This window comes from Aotus nancymaae, unplaced genomic scaffold (assembly GCF_030222135.1).
Source record: "Aotus nancymaae isolate 86718 unplaced genomic scaffold, 86718_ANA_hifiasm-v0.15.2.pri h1tg000253l, whole genome shotgun sequence".
NCBI lineage: Eukaryota > Metazoa > Chordata > Mammalia > Primates > Aotidae > Aotus > Aotus nancymaae.
Window position 1 is genome coordinate 495,505 of NW_026988668.1, and position 15,728 is coordinate 511,232.

General features: G+C 43.8%; 1 protein-coding gene across 8 annotated transcripts in view; it reads left to right on the top strand.

Moving 5' to 3' along the window:
- ATP9B (ATPase phospholipid transporting 9B (putative)) overlaps positions 1-15,728 on the top strand; it is a 288,436-nt gene that overhangs the window by 154,322 nt on the left and 118,386 nt on the right. The gene's annotated exons all lie outside the window — the stretch shown is intronic.

The following is a 15,728-nucleotide window of genomic DNA, read 5'->3' on the forward strand; positions in this document are numbered from 1 at the left end:
TCAGACATATTTAATGATATGAGACTTGATTACATTCAAGGGAGAAAAATTCTTGTGGAGGTTAAGGAAAAATCAATTGTGACAGGTTGCCATTTTCACGCCATTCATGATAATCAGCTGCTCAGAGCAAGAACATCAAGGCTGAAATGACAATACAAGTTACTTCAAGCAGTTATTGTAATCCCTTGGGTATATTGATTTGTGTTTCTAATAAAAAGATGCTTTCAGATGTCTCATTGGCAGAGAGACAGGTGACATGAGCCATTACGTGAATTAGAGCTGCTGCTTGTTATCTGAATAGTTGTCTAGACATTTTGAGATTATAGAACAAAATAGAGTCAGCTGTGGTGTACCTTGCAATTTGAAATATCAAACCAGTTGTGGAGACTAGCTTTCTTATTTTAAAAATGACAGTTAATTAATACTTTAAATGCTGTATTGATTTATATTAAATTTTAAAATAGAATAACTTATTTTTCTCTTTTCTTGTGGTTGCATGCAATCATGGAACCCCTTAATTTTTCTAACAGTTGCCTTCTAGTAATAAAATATTTTGGAGTTTAAATGCTTATTTTAAAATGTGCCCATGTGCTTCACCAAAGAGCTACATGTTATAGAATGTATTAACAGTATTGCCGTAAATCAGTGGAGATAAAGACTCTCGTAATGCTTTTTTTCAGTGACTGTTAATATTAACAAATCATAGTGTTTCAGTTCCTCATGAGGAAACGATTAGAACGAACTCACCATGACCTAGTTCAGTAGCGTCTAGACTGGACGCAGTGTGGCTTCACCTGTATAGCCGGCACGTGTTGATACTACAGTTGCTCACAATTAGAAGTTGTATTTCTTCATCTGCAGTGTGAACATAAATACACTTACAGTTTCAGGAAGGCAGTAAAGAAACAAAATGCTAAGCGTTGAAAAACAATCCTACTGTGATAGCCTCGGGGCATAGTGCTCTATGAGAGTATATGGCAAGTATCTCAACCAGAAAACTTGGATTTTGTCCCTAAATTCCTTTTAAATATGAATTTGATTAGAAAGCACGTGCTCCAGGTAAAAAACACAAGCATATTTATTACTTGAAGTAATTGATTTGTATCACTGAAGAGACTTAGTTTTACATAAGGTGCTGAATAAGAAGGGCTTACTAATTATTTGTTGCACATTAAGTAAGAACTATATTTGACAGTATTTCATTATTTCTAAGCAGTACAGCTAAATTTTCTGTAATCATAATTCCTAACAAGTGTAATTTCTTCAACAAGCAAGTATTTTCATAAAATACTGTTAGAAATGTGTGGACCTTGTGGTAATGATCAACTTACCCTGACATTTCCTGCAAAATGAAGCATTTCTCTCTCCCAGGTCATTCTCCATGATTTCTGACGAGGCAATCTGGAACGTCTAGTGAGACTGGGGCTGGGAAAGTGCCGGCACCTCTGTGGGCTGGAAAGCAAGTGGGCACGTGGATGATGGTTACGTAGTTGCTGAAGATGGAGAAGGGAGAGTCAGTATCACCTTCCCCAGGAGGATTTCTGTGGGCTGCCAGACTAGGGAGGGTCTCGGTGTCATGGACATGCCCTGTCTCATGCAAGTGGGGTCCTTTTGTGGCTACCATACATCAAAAACAGGTCCAGTGCATGCTGTGAGTTCAGAAGCAGATTTCTCCAGGGACACCTTCAAGCCAACAGCCAGCTAGCAGGGCAGGTCCCTTGGTTTTCTGATTGTCCCTGCCAAGGCCTTTTGGAGCAAGGCTTTCTGTGGAGCACATGCGCCATCTCCTGTGCACCCTTCTGTTATCCTTCTTCTGTAGACGGAGAGATGCCCTCAGTCACTCAGGAAGGCACCAGCTGCTTTGCCCCAGTAGGCCACGTTGGGTGCTTGTCCTTGGGGATTATGGCTGCGGCTGGGAAACACCAGTGGAGAAGGAGGCCCAGGCCAAGTGCAGCCTTCCCACTGGGAGAAGAGGGTGACCTGGCTCCAACACCTGGTAGCTCCCCGGGCAGGGAGCTCCCAGGAGATGCGACCACAGTGTGACCAAGCACAGCTACTTGTCAGCCAGGAGGGACCATGCTGTCCTGGTCTCCCTTGTATCCCAAGCCTCTGGCACAGTGTCTGAATTATTTTCCTTAAGAAATAGTTTGTGTTTTATTTCTGTCTACGGTTACCTTTATCTAGTGATAATTAAAAACTTTGACAAATCTAGTTTTGACTTATTCATCTTTTCATACAGCTGAAGGGATATTCTGGATGCTAATATTTTGTTTAATTTTATTTTATTGATGTTAGAGTAGAAACTGTACCAAATGCTCTCTTTTAAAATCGCATTAACTAAAACATATATATATAATAAACTAAACATGCAGTTAGATAGCTTTCATTTCCCTTAAACATTTAGCATTGTCAGCTGATACTAACCTGTTGCAAACCTTTAAAATGTCCATGTAAGAGTTTTTACACTGTAATGAGGTATCAACTCCAAAAGATGAAATAAACTGCTGTAATCAACATTCACGCAAAGCTCCCTATCCCTCTAGGCTTTCTGTACAATGTCACTATCATGGGGAGGCTCTTTCTAAAACACGTTTCGGTCCCACAGTCATAGGACGGCCACTGTCCCAGTGTCTGAGTGACTTTTTGTTCCCACGTTCATAGGGCGTGTCCCAGCATCTGAGTGACTTCGTTCCCATGGTCGTAGGACGTGTCCTAGTGTCTGAGTGAGTTTTGGGTCCCATAGTCGTAGGACGTGTCCTCATGTCTGAGTGACTTTTCATTCCTATGGTCATAGGACGTGTCCTCTCATCTGAGTGACTTTTGGTCCCATGGTCGTAGGACATGTCCCAGTGTCTGAGTGACTTTGTCCCCATGGTTGTAGGATGTGTCCCAGTGTCTGAGTGACTTTCCATTCCCACGGTCGTAAGACGTGTCCCAGTGTCTGAGTGACTTTTTGTTCCTAGGGCATCTTTGTGTCCTCTGTTCCTTGATCGTCATCACTGCTTCCTCCTGTGGCAGCATGAATTAGACGAGGGCTCTCAAGTGTTTCTGCTTCCCTCCTTCTTGGCAACCTCTTTCAGAGTCCATTGTGCAGAGTTCAAGGCCTGTCATTTCTCACTCAGATCATTACCGTGGCCGCTCTGCCGCCCTCTCCCCCTTCTCCCTCCGTGCTGTTCTTCACGCCACAGCCTGAGTCATGTTTATGAAATGGTTTGATATGGTTCTTTGGCTAAAACTGTTCGAAAGATTCCTGTTGCTCTGGGTGAGCCCAGCATCTTCATTGTGTTCCACGGGCGCTTTGCTCCGCGTGCATTCTTCTCAGACTGCTGTCTTCTGTATTCTTCATGCTTGGCCACAAAGACTCGTCAGCCATCCGTGGCCACCATGGCGCATCCTGCGTTTCTGTCTCAGCTCTTAGGAGAGATGTAACACAATGTGCAGCTAGATGTCGCATCTTCCACTGAAATGTTAGTGTCTTGACTTTGTGGACTCTGTTTACCTTGGTATTCTGGTGCCCTGTGCAGGGTCCATGCTCAGTGAACACTGGTGAGCACATGAGTCAAGCCATGATAACAGTTTGCTTACATGTCTCTCTCTTCATGAGACTTCACGTGCCCTGGAGGCAGGCGCTGTGCCTTACCCCTTCCTCTGTCCCACGCTTCTCACCCACATTCGGTGGGGGCCAGCCCACGCAGGAAGCCAAAAGAGGATCTGTAGAGGACTTGCATGAAAATAATGCCCAGTTTGTGTGAGCGGAGGTGGACATCCTTAATGAAAATGGAAACTTCGCAGTGCTGGATGGGTAAGTACTCTGCCAGTGTAGACTGTCACAGGCTCTGAAAGGAGTGGCATTGACTGAACACCTGCTGTGCTGTGTGTCAGGCACCTCATGAGGCACTTCTTGCATTGTCATATTGTGACTTGTGGTTTTTTCTTTTTTCAGTGGGTTATAACCTGTTAACTTTCCTTGATTGACACTCAAATTGTCCCCTCTGTCTTGTACAAGCCCTTTAAGCTGGCTTATCTGTCCTATTACCATGAACCCATCATATTTTAGCATTTTTTGTTCTTACTTGCACAGACAGATATTCCAGACTCATCCTGTACATTCTTTGCTCCAGCCGTGGGCTCAACTCTGGGTTCCTTTCAGCAAAAAATGCTGTTTAGAAGTCAGGTTCTGGGAACTGGGCATGCTCATTTGTATTGAGATGTGCTGTTCCAAGTCTTTGCAGTGAACAGAGTCAGGCAATGTGTGTGTGTCAATGTATGGATTCATGGGTGAATAGATGGGTGGGTGGGTGAGTGAATAGATGGGTGAGTTGGCTGGGTGAGTGGGTGAATAGATGGGTGGCTGGGTGGGTGGGTGAACGGATGGGTGGATGGGTGAGTGAATAGATTGGTGGCTGGGTGAGTGAGTGAATAGACGGGTGGCTGAGTGAGTGAATAGATTGGTGGCTGGGTGAGTGAATAGATGGGTAGGTGGGTGAGTGAGTGAATAGATGGGTGGTTGGGTGAGTGAATAGATGGGTGAGTGGGTGGGTGAATAGATGGGTGGGTGGGTGGCTGGGTGGGTGGGTGGGTGGGTGGTTGGGTGAGTGAACAGATACGTGGGTGGGTGGGTGAATAGATGGGTGGCTGGGTGGGTGACTAGATGGGTGGCTGGGTGAGTGAATAGATGGGTGGTTGGGTGGGTGGGTGAATAGATGGGTGGGTGGGTGGCTGGGTGGGTGGGTGGGTGGGTGGTTGGGTGAGTGAACAGATACGTGGGTGGGTGGGTGAATAGATGGGTGGCTGGGTGAGTGAGTGAATAGATGGGTGGCTGGGTGAGTGAATAGATGGGTGAGTGGGTGGCTGGGTGAGTGGGTGACTAGATGGGTGGCTGGATGGGTGACTAGATGGGTGGCTGGGTGAGTGAATAGATGGGTGGTTGGGTGGGTGGGTGAATAGATGGGTGGGTGGGTGGCTGGGTGGGTGGGTGAATAGATGGGTGGGTGGGTGGGTGGCTGGGTGAGTGAATAGATGGGTGGGTGGGTGGGTGGCTGGGTGAATAGATGGGTGGCTGGGTGGGTGGGTGAATAGACGGGCGGTTGGGTGGGTGGCTGGGTGAGTGAATAGATGGGTGGGTGGTTGGGTGGGTTGGTGAATAGATGGATGGGTGGATGGGTGGGTGGTTGAGTGAGTGGGTAGATGGATAGACAAGTATATAGGTGGATGGGTGGATGACTGATGGTGGATGGGTGGATGGATGATGACTCCAGGGGTTTCTTCTAGTTTTTTGTTTCCACATTGTAACTCCTTCCCTGTCAGTGAGAAACCAGTTTATCATTATACTGACTCTGTTTGCTGATATGAGCAATCCGTTGCCTTCCCAGATGTGGCCCTCTTTACATCCCTCAGACCCCGCTGACTGTTCTCCTTCCTTATTGCACGTGGGCTGCAGCCCAGCACCTGGATCTGTGCCTTCTCAGGAAGTTCTCACTGCTCTGCCTAGGCACGTGTGTGCGCACTGTGTTTAGAAAGCAAGACAGCAGCACATTCAAGTGCCTATTCTCTAGGTTTTAAAAAGTGTTTCCTTTCTTGAGGGTTAGCATCTCATATTTGTTCACTTTGCAGACATTAGCCAAAACTCGTAGTGTGATAAGACAAAAACGTTAGGCATTTGATGAATGCTGATTAACTAAATAGTGAATTCATCATTGAGTGAATCAGTGCAGGACATGTTAGAGCTACTTAAATCATGAGCCCAAAAAATAGCCTTTTAGATGAGTTTGGAAGAGTATTTGTCTTTAATTGATTTAAGAGAAATTATCATCGGAATATCTCAAATTCTCCTCTAGTGATAAGTTTTGCTTGATGAGGAGAATTTTTTGCACATCTGTTCTACCAGACACCTCTGCCCATAGAACAGGCTGAATTCACTGTGAGAGAATCTTTATCTTTTCGTAGAAAATACTGGATAAATATAGGGGCTGACACAACATTCTTTACGTGAACTTCCATCTCCTCAACCTCCACTGGTACCAAACTCCTATTGCTGTGAACCCAAGGGAAGAAATTACTGAAACATGCATTGCCTTCCCTTTCTAAATCTGTTATTCAGGAAACAAAGTTAATCCCTGTGTAAGGTGATTGCCTGTTACATCTATCATTCGTTGGGGATTAGAAATAAACTCAGTCTTTAAAGAGATTGTAATCATCAGTGGGAGGTCATAGATACATTGTCGTCTGTCTTTCTGTATAGTTCGCACATAGTAAACCCTTAATAAAAAATGATTTACTTAATGTGTGACTTGCTGTGCTGGTATCATAGATACTATTTTTGGTTTAAAAAAATAATTTTCTAAGTTAAGTAACCTCAAAGTTAATGAACAGATTTCAGAAGCTGGCCAGGTGTGGTTCGCCTGTAATCTCAGCACTTTGGGAAGTCAAGGCAGGCAGATCACTTGAGGTCAGGAGTTTGAGACCAGTGTGGGCAACATGGCGAAACTCTGCCTCAACTAAAAATTTAAAACAAATTAGCAGGGCATGATAGGGCATACCCGTGGTCCAGGCTACCTGGGAGGCTGAGATGGGAGAACCACTTGATCCTGAGCCAGGAGGTGGAGGCTGCAGTGAGCTGAGATCATGCCACTACACTTCACCCTGGGAGACAGTGCAAGACCCTGTCTAGAAAAATAAAAAAATTGAAAAAAAAAAAAAAACAAAAAACAGTGACAGCTAAGGCTACAGTTCACACTTATGACTTTAAGCCGTAGAGCCAGATTTCTGTTAATGTTACTATTGATGCTGATGTGAAATATAGCGCTTTTTTCAGCACAGTACTGTTGATAACTCACACTAGCATGTTACGTAGAATTATGTAATTACGAAAACTGTACCATGGACACTCTCCCACCCCCACAAAATAAACATGTAAAAATCAGAACTAGAAAGCAAAGCAAATATAACAGTACCGCATAAGGTTCATTAACCTGTGAAAATGAGCAGCTTGTGTATGATACAAGTTAGAGAGGGATCTGTTTTGGTTGAATATTTAGTCATTCAGGCAACAGTTTTCTTAAGTTAAAGTCAATAATTTGTTTTGTTGTTATAATTACAAAAATTGTTTCATAGCCTTAAGACACAGACATGGTCTGAAATGCACTGTAGACAACAGGATTTTCATAATGGATCAATTCAATATGTTTTTAATTCCAAACAATATAAAGAAAAATGACTGGTTCTAAGGTTTAATTTCAGTCCCAGAGGATGCATCTGCCCCATCCTTGGGAGAGAGGCAGATGATGGTGTGTGTCGGGAGGCACGGGTACTCTGCCATCTTCACAGTCACGTCAGGTTACTGTTGCGTGTTTCTAGATGTAAGAAGAAAACCAGATTGAAAAGCTGCTTTGCATTCTTGAATCACTAATCATTTCTCTTTCTAGTTATAGTCTTGAACCTTAGCTTTCTGGATACAAAATAATAACAATTTTCAAGATAATTTATGGATGCTAATAAGCTAAAACAAAGTTAAATGGATTCTTGGACATTTTAAAGTATCTGTGTTACTTGTATTTGCATAATTTCATTTAATATACACTTTAAATCATTTTAAGGATGTTTGACCTGCTAGGTTGTAGCTGTATGTCCTGTTTTTGTCTTAAAGCTAAGTTTAGTGCATTAAAGAAAAAAAGGAATTCAGTATCTGAATCTACTTTTTATAAAATGAAATTTACAGATAGGTCAGGAAAGATCTGTGTGTAAGTGCTAAGAGTGAATAAAGGTAGTTTAATTATTTTCCCACTTAAAATGATATGAGTAGTTCAAATAATTAAAAAATATATAAATTTACTATTAATACCATACTGTTAGTTTTCTATAATAAAATAGAGGTTTCCTTGGCTGGAAGTCCTACCCACAGCAATCAGACAAGAGAAGGAAATAAAGCACATCTAGATTGGTAAAGAGGAAGTCAAACTGTCACTGTTTGCTGATGATATGATCCTATGCCTAGAAAACCCTGAAGACTCATCCAAAAAGCTCCTAGAACTAGTAAATGAATTCAGCAAAGTTTCAGGATACAAATTAATGTACACAAGTCAGTGGCCCTGCTATACACCAACAACAGTTGATAATCAAATCAAGAACTCAACCCCCTTTACAAAAGCTGTTAAAAAAAACAAAAAAGTAATCCTTAGAAATATACTTAACCAGGGAGGTGAAAGACCTCTACAAGGAAAACTATAAAACACTGCTAAAAGGAATCACAGATGACACAAGCAAATGGAAACACATCCCATGCTCATGGAAGGGTAGAGGCAGTATTAGAAAAGTGACCGTAGCTGCCAAAAGTAGTCTACAGATTCAATGCAGTTCTCATGAAAATACCACCATTATTATTCACAGAACTAGAAAAAAAAATCCTAAAATTCATATGGATCCAAAAAAGAGCTTGCTTAGCCAAAGCAAGACTAAGCAAAAAGAACAAATCTGGAGGCATCACATTACCCAACTTCAAACTATATTTTAAGTCCATAGTCACCAAAACAGCATGATACTGTCATGAAAACAGGCATATAGACCAATGGAACAGAATAGAGAACCTAGAAATAAAGCCAAATACACTCAACTGATCTCCGTCAAAGCAAACAAAAACATAAAAGTGGGTAAAGGATACCCACACATAGTAGAATGAAACCAGATCCTCATCTCTTACCTTATACAAAAATCAACTCAAGATGGATCAAAGACTTAAATCTAAGACCTGAAACCATAAAAACTATAGACGATAACATTGGAAAATCCCTCCTAGATATTGGTTTAGGCAAAGACTTCATGACCAAGAACCCAAAATCAAATGCAACAAAGACAAAGATAAATAGACTTGACTTGGCCGGGTGCAGTGGCTCACGTCTGTAATCCCAGCACTTTGGGAGGCCAAGGCAGGCATGTCACCTGAAGTCAGGAGTTCGAGACCATTCTGGCCAACGTGGTGAAACCCTGTCTGTACTAAAAATACAAAAATTAGCTAGGCGTGGTGGTGGGTGCTTGTAATCCTAGCTACTCGGGACACTGAGGCAGCAGGATTGCTTGTACCTGGGAGGCGGAGGTTGCAGTCAGCCAAGATCATGCCACTGCACTCCAGCCTGGGCAACAGAGTGAGACTCCATCTCAAAAAAAAAAAAAAAAAAAAAGCTTCTGCACAGAAAAGGAAATAATCAGCAGAGTAAACAGACAACCCACAGAGTGAAAGAAAATCTTCACAATTTATATACCTGACAGAGAACTAATGTTCAGAATCTACAAGGAACACAAGTCATCAAGAAAAACCAAACCATCCCATCAAAAAGTGGGCTAAGGACATGAATGGACAAGTCTCAAAAGAAGGTATACAAATGACCGACAAACATGAAAAAATGCTTAAGATCACGAGTTACCAGGTGTGGATGTGGTGAAAAGGAAACACTTTTACACTGCTGTAGAGGATGTAAACTAGTACAACCACTATGGAAAACTATGGAGATTCCTTAAAGAACTAAAAGTAGATTTACCGTGTGATTCAGCAGTCCCACTCCTAGGTATCTACCCAGAGGAAAAGAAGTCATTGTACAAAAAATACACTTGTTCATACACGTTTGTAGCAGCACAGTTCACAGTTGCAAAAGTATGGAACCAGCCAAAATGTCCATCAGTCAATGAGTGGATAAAGAAAATGTGATACACACACACACACACACACACACACACACCCATGGAATTCTGCTCAGTCATGAAAAGCAGCAAAATAATGGCATTCACAGCAACCTAAGTGGAGTTGGAGACCATTATTCCAAGTGAAGTAATTCAGGAATGGAAAAGCAGACATCATACGTTCTCGCTCAGAAGTGAGAGCTGAGCCGTGAAGACGCAAAGGCATAAGAATGATACAAGGAACTTTGGGGCCTCGGGGGAAAGGGTGGGAGGTGGGCAAGGGATAAAAGACCACACACTGGATACAGTGTGCACTGCTGAGGTGATGCCTGCACCGTATTCATGTAGCTAAACACCACTTGTTCCTCAAAAACCTATTGACACTTTTAAACAGTGAGTTTTTTTGTTTTTTGGGTTTTTTTTTTTTTTTTTGAGATGGAGTCGCGCCCTGTCACCTGGGCTGGAGTGCAGTGGCTTGATCTCAGCTTGCTGCAGCCTCTGCCTCCCGGGTTCAAGCGATTCTCCTGCCTTAGCTTCCCTAGTAGCTGGGATTACCAGCACCTGCCAGCATGCTGGGCTAATTTTTGTGCTTTTAGTAGAGACAGGGTTTCCGCATGATGGCCAGGCTGGTCTTGATCGAACTCCTGACCTCAAACGATCAGCCTGCCTTGGCCTTCCAAAGTGCTGGGATTACAGACATGTGCCACCACGCCTGACCACAAGTGAGCATTTTGATTTGAAAGAGTACTATTGAGATTAAAGAGGCCACATCTTAAAGGCATCAAGATAGAGCCTAAGGTATAAACAGTAGGAATGAAAGAGGCAGCATGGTGATAACCACTGCTTGGTAGACTTCCCATCATAGCCTGTGTTGAAGAAGAGGAAGAGGAATTGGAGAAGCAAGAAATGTAGATGATGGTGTGCACTCCTGCCTCTCTCTGCAGGATGCCTGTGTGAGCTGTGGATATAAGATGACTCTGGGAGATGGGCAGCTGGAGCGGGGAGCCCCAGAGCTAGGTTGCTGCATAGTGTTTGCTGCCTTAGAGGGCTTGAGGCAGACCCCCTATGCCAGAGAGTATCAGAACTTTCTGTTTCCCCAAGAGGAGTGCAGACTGGAGAGAATCAGGCCAGTGGAATGCAACGCAATTTGGTGGTGAAGAGTGAGTGTGGTCTAGCATCAGAGGGAGATGCAGCGGGCTGCATTTTTGGGGCTTTGGGGGACACTTTGGTGGGCTTTACCTGCAGGAATCTTACCAGGTTCAAAGGGGAGCTCCAAGAAGGATCCCCTCCTGCGTCTGGAAAAGGGGGAAGGAATGAGCAGCGTGTCCTTTGTAATAGAGGGTCACTACTCAGGGAAAAAGACCTTACCAGGTCTGCCCCACGTGGGGCAAGGAATTCTTTCACTCCAGCCCCTTTAGTCTTCCTGTCTCAGCGAATGACATGGGATGTGGTGAGGGGAGCTGAGAAACACTTGTGAAGGGTAGAGTCTAGGGGCACAGACCCACGCATTTAAAAACTGAGATTTAATCATAACAACATTGTAGAATGCTCTTCATTCCCTACACGCTGCCTGCACACCAGCCGGGCTCAGTGTAATAAACACGAGTTCTCTGTAAAAGAGCAGCAAGATGCAGAATCTCTGAGGAGGAATGTTCAGGAAAGCCCAAAGTCAAGGGCACAGGCAAAACCAAGGACACGAGAGGAACTGGCAGCCTCGAACACCTATAGCTGTCGCGGACATCAAACACAGACCGGCTCCTGCAAGACTGACAAAGCTTCACACTAAAGGCTCGTCTGCTTCAGCTTCAGCTCCTGTTACCTGATGCATCATGTCCAGCTTTAAACAGACATTCCAAGATACACTAAAAGGTGGGAAATAAACAGTCTGAAGAAACAAAGCAAGCATCAGAGCCAGACTCAGGAATGATACGTGTTTTGGAATTATCAGGTAGGAGATCTGAAAGAACTGTGATGCACGTGTTAAGGGTTGTAATGGACGTAGACAGCACGCAAAAACGGAGAGGTCCTGCCATCAGAGATAGAATGTGAGAAACCAAAATAATTGTAACAGAAATGAAGAATGTCTTTGAAGGGCTTACTTGTGGACTAGAATGGTCAAGGAAAGAATCAGTGAGCCCCAAGACAGGTCAGTGAAAAGTTCCCAAACTAAGAAGCAAGAAGAATCAAAATGGAAAAATAAAAAGAACAAGCATCCAGAAGTGTGGGACAATTTCAGAAGATACAAATTTGTGGCCAGGCACGGTGGCTCACGCTAATAATCCTGGAACTTTGGGAGTTCAAGGTGGGCAGATTGCTTGAGCCCACAATTTCAAGACCAGCTTGGACAACATGGTGGAACCCCATCTCTATGAAAAATACAAAAATTAGCCAGGCGTGGTGGCGCACACCTGTAATCCCAGCTACTCTGGAGGCTGAGGCAGGAGAATCACTTGAACCCGGAAGGCAGAGGCTGCAGTGAGCCTAGATCGCACTACTGCACTTCAGCCTGGGTTGCAGAGGTCTTGTCTCAAGAAGGAAAAAAAAAGAAGATACAAATATGTGTATTGAGGATATGCCTGGAGGAGAAGAAAGAACGGAGCAGAAGAAATATTTGAAGCAATAAGTCTGAGATCTTTCCAAGATTAATAACAGACACAAGACCACAAATTCAGGAAGCTCAGAGGACAGCGGGCTGGTGAAATACCATAAAATGTACACCCTGGTGTATAATTCAAATATAAAAAAACTGAAGGCAAAGAGAATCTTGAAAACAGCCAGAGAAAATAAGCATTGGCCTGGGAAAGGCACACACATGACACTTCCGTGACAGTGAATTACCCAGATCCCATGCGTGAGGCCACCCTCGTGAGAGGGGAGGCTTAGGTATGTCATCACAGAGTTTGATGAACAGGTGGATTAGGGTACAAGGAAATAGAAGTACTGACCCCTGTGCAGTCGAAAATCCACGCATAAATTTTGACTCTTCCCAAATTTAACCTGTAATCAATCACCTGCTGTTGATGGAAAGCCTTACCAGTAACACAGATCATCATTTCATCCATATTTTGTATGTAATATGTATTGTATCCTATATTTTTACAATAAAGTAAACTACAGAAAAGAATGCTATTAAGGAAATCATGAGAGGGCTAAGATGTAGTCACACTTGATTAAGTGGCAGTGACCATGATGGAGCTCTTCATCCTCACTGTCTTCACACTGAGCAGGCTGAGGAGGGGAAGAGGGCTTGGTCTTGCTGCCTCAGTGGACTCGCGCAGTTCAAACGCTCGTTGTTGAAGGTCAACTATAGTAAAGTGCTGGGGAAAAAGGAGTGGATATAGTCAGTCTTGGAACAGGGTTAGGGCAAGAGCGGGAGGGGCGAGTAGGAGGGTTCTGAGTAGACTGAGGGATGCAGGGGGCGGTTTGTTAGGAGAGGCTAGCGACTTTCGGAATCCAGAAATTAAAGGGTGAATATGAGTTTTTTTAACTTTATGAAGGAATTGCTTCTGGATTTCACATGTTCAAATAATTTAGACTGTGAATTTCCTCTCACTCTTGACCTTTTTCCATTCCAAGTTCCATGAGCAGTGAGGTGTGTGCGAGTCTGTGTGTGCTCCTGCGTACACACATATTTACACACGTGTGCAGGTGCCACCACACCTTTTCTTTGTATTCGTCTGTCTGCCGTGTTGAAGGTAGATCGCTGCTTCTGCCCCACGGGACTTCCTCCTGCGTGTTCTGCAGCGGTGTCCGCCCCGGCTCCGCCCCTGCAGGGCATGGTTGCTGTGGGCGTGCAGTTTCTACCATGGGTTTGTGCGGCGTAGGCGACATAATCCACGGACAGTGTTTGGTTTCTTGTCACAGATGAAAACATTCAGCTCTATGTGTAAGATTTCCTTGGTTCAGCTTTTATAAAAATGTTTTTATTGTAAGCTTATCATATATTATTTATTTATTCATTTTTATTTATTTTTTGAGACGTCTCTGTCACCCAGGCTGGAGTTCAGTGGCGCAGTCCCAGCTCACTGCAACCTCCACCTCCCGGGTTCAAGCAATTTTCCTGTCTCCGCCTCCCAAGTAGCTAGGACTACAAGTGCCTGTGATCACACCCAGCTAATTTTTTTTTTGTAGAGACGGGGTTTCACCATATTGGTTGGGCTGGTCTCGAACTCCTGACCTCAGGTGATCTGCCCACCTCGACTTCGGCCTTACAAAGTGTTGGGATTACAGGTGTGAGCCACTGCGCCTGGCCTTATTGTATATAACTTCATCAGTCTCTCATTTTCTGAAGTTTCAGAAATGCTCTTTATTTTGCAGCTTATAAGACATTAAGTTCAGTTTTGCTCCAATTTAATTCTCTAAAATAACTTTCCTCCACATATCATCTCGCTTTGTTACCAGGCTGGAGTGCAGTGGCGCAGCCTCAGCTCATTGCAACCTCTGCCTCCTGGGTTCAAGTGATTGTCTTGCCTCAGCCTCCTGAGTAGCTGGGATTACAGCTGGCCACAACGCTCGGCCAATTTTTGTACTTTTAGTAGAGATGGGGTTTCAGCAAGTTGGCCTGGGTGTTCTCAATCTCTTAACCTTGTGATCTGCCCTCCTTGGCCTCCCTAAGTGCTGGGATCACAGGTGTGAGCCACCACTCCTAGCCACTAACACTTTTTATCTTAAGACACAGAGCGATATAAGCTACGCCCCCATTCAGCTGTGAAGCTTTTGGTCAGCATTTGAATTTTGCATGAGAACAGTTATAATACTTGCTTTCTGTGGCACTTTAAGGTTTCTGTTTTTTAAATGATCATTGACAACAGCGATGAACAAAAGCACACACATTTTAAAACTGGTGCTGCTCAGTGAATCATCATAAAATGAGCACCCACGCATGGTGCATGTCACTTGTCAAGAAGTAGAGTCCTCCAAGGTCCCCAGGGGTGTCTCTTCCTTACCAAGGTGACCACTATCCTCTTATCTAATGCACCAGTTATTTTGGTCTGTTTTTAAAGTTTACAAAAATGGAATTAATACAGGTTCATTTGTGTGAGGCTCCTTTTGTGTAGTTGTAGGCACGTGTGAAGTCTCCCATTGTTGTGTGTCACAGCACAGTTTTATATCATCTTGTGTTGTATGAGGAAGCCATGATTGCATGGAGCCTCCGTTTTCTACATCATGGTTGTCTGGGTTCTTTGGGCTTTTTGCTGTTAGGAATTCCTCTGCTCTGAATGGTGTGTATGGATCTCTTTTTATTTATTTATTTATTTTGAGATGGAGTCTTGCTCTGTCTCCAGGCTGGATGGAGTGCAGTGGCCTGATTTGGGCTCACTACAACCTCCACCTCCTGGGTTCAAGTGATTCTTCTGCCTCAGCTTCCTGAGTAGCTGGTACTGCAGGCGCCTCCCCCCCCGACCCAGCTAATTTTTGTATTTTTAGTAGAGACGGGGTTTCACTGTGTTGACCACGATGATCTCGATCTCCTGACCTTGTAGTCTACCCGCCTCGGCCTCCCAAAGTGCTGGAATTACAGGTGTGAGCCACTGCGCCTGGCCATATAAGGATCTCTTGGTGCAATCTGCATGCCTTCTGTAATGTGTGTACCTAGGGACTGGTATTCCTGGGTCTTATAGCATGTCTGTATTCATTTCACATAAATTTACTCTTCCTGGTCAAGCAAGAGAACTCAAGTTTCTCTATAATCTTGTCCACACTAGTTTTAACATTCTAGTGGGTGTGCAGTGATACCTCATTGTGGTTTTGGTTTTCATTTTCCAGATGAGTCATGAGGTTTATTCATGTGTTTATTTACATGGCTGTCTGGGCATCTTGGTTTGGGAATTTCCTATACAAGTGTTAGCTCATTTTCCCATTGGATTGTTAGTCTTTTTTTTTGCTGGGTTGTAGGAGCTTTTTGTGTATCCGGGTTCCTTTCTCACAGTTACTTGCCTTCTCACCTTGTTCATGGTGTTTTGATGAGTAGCAGTTTCCAGTTGTAACATTGTTTGTAACCTTTTATTTCTGTTAAGAACTCTTTCTCCACTGTAGGTCGTGTGCGCGCTCCCTCACGC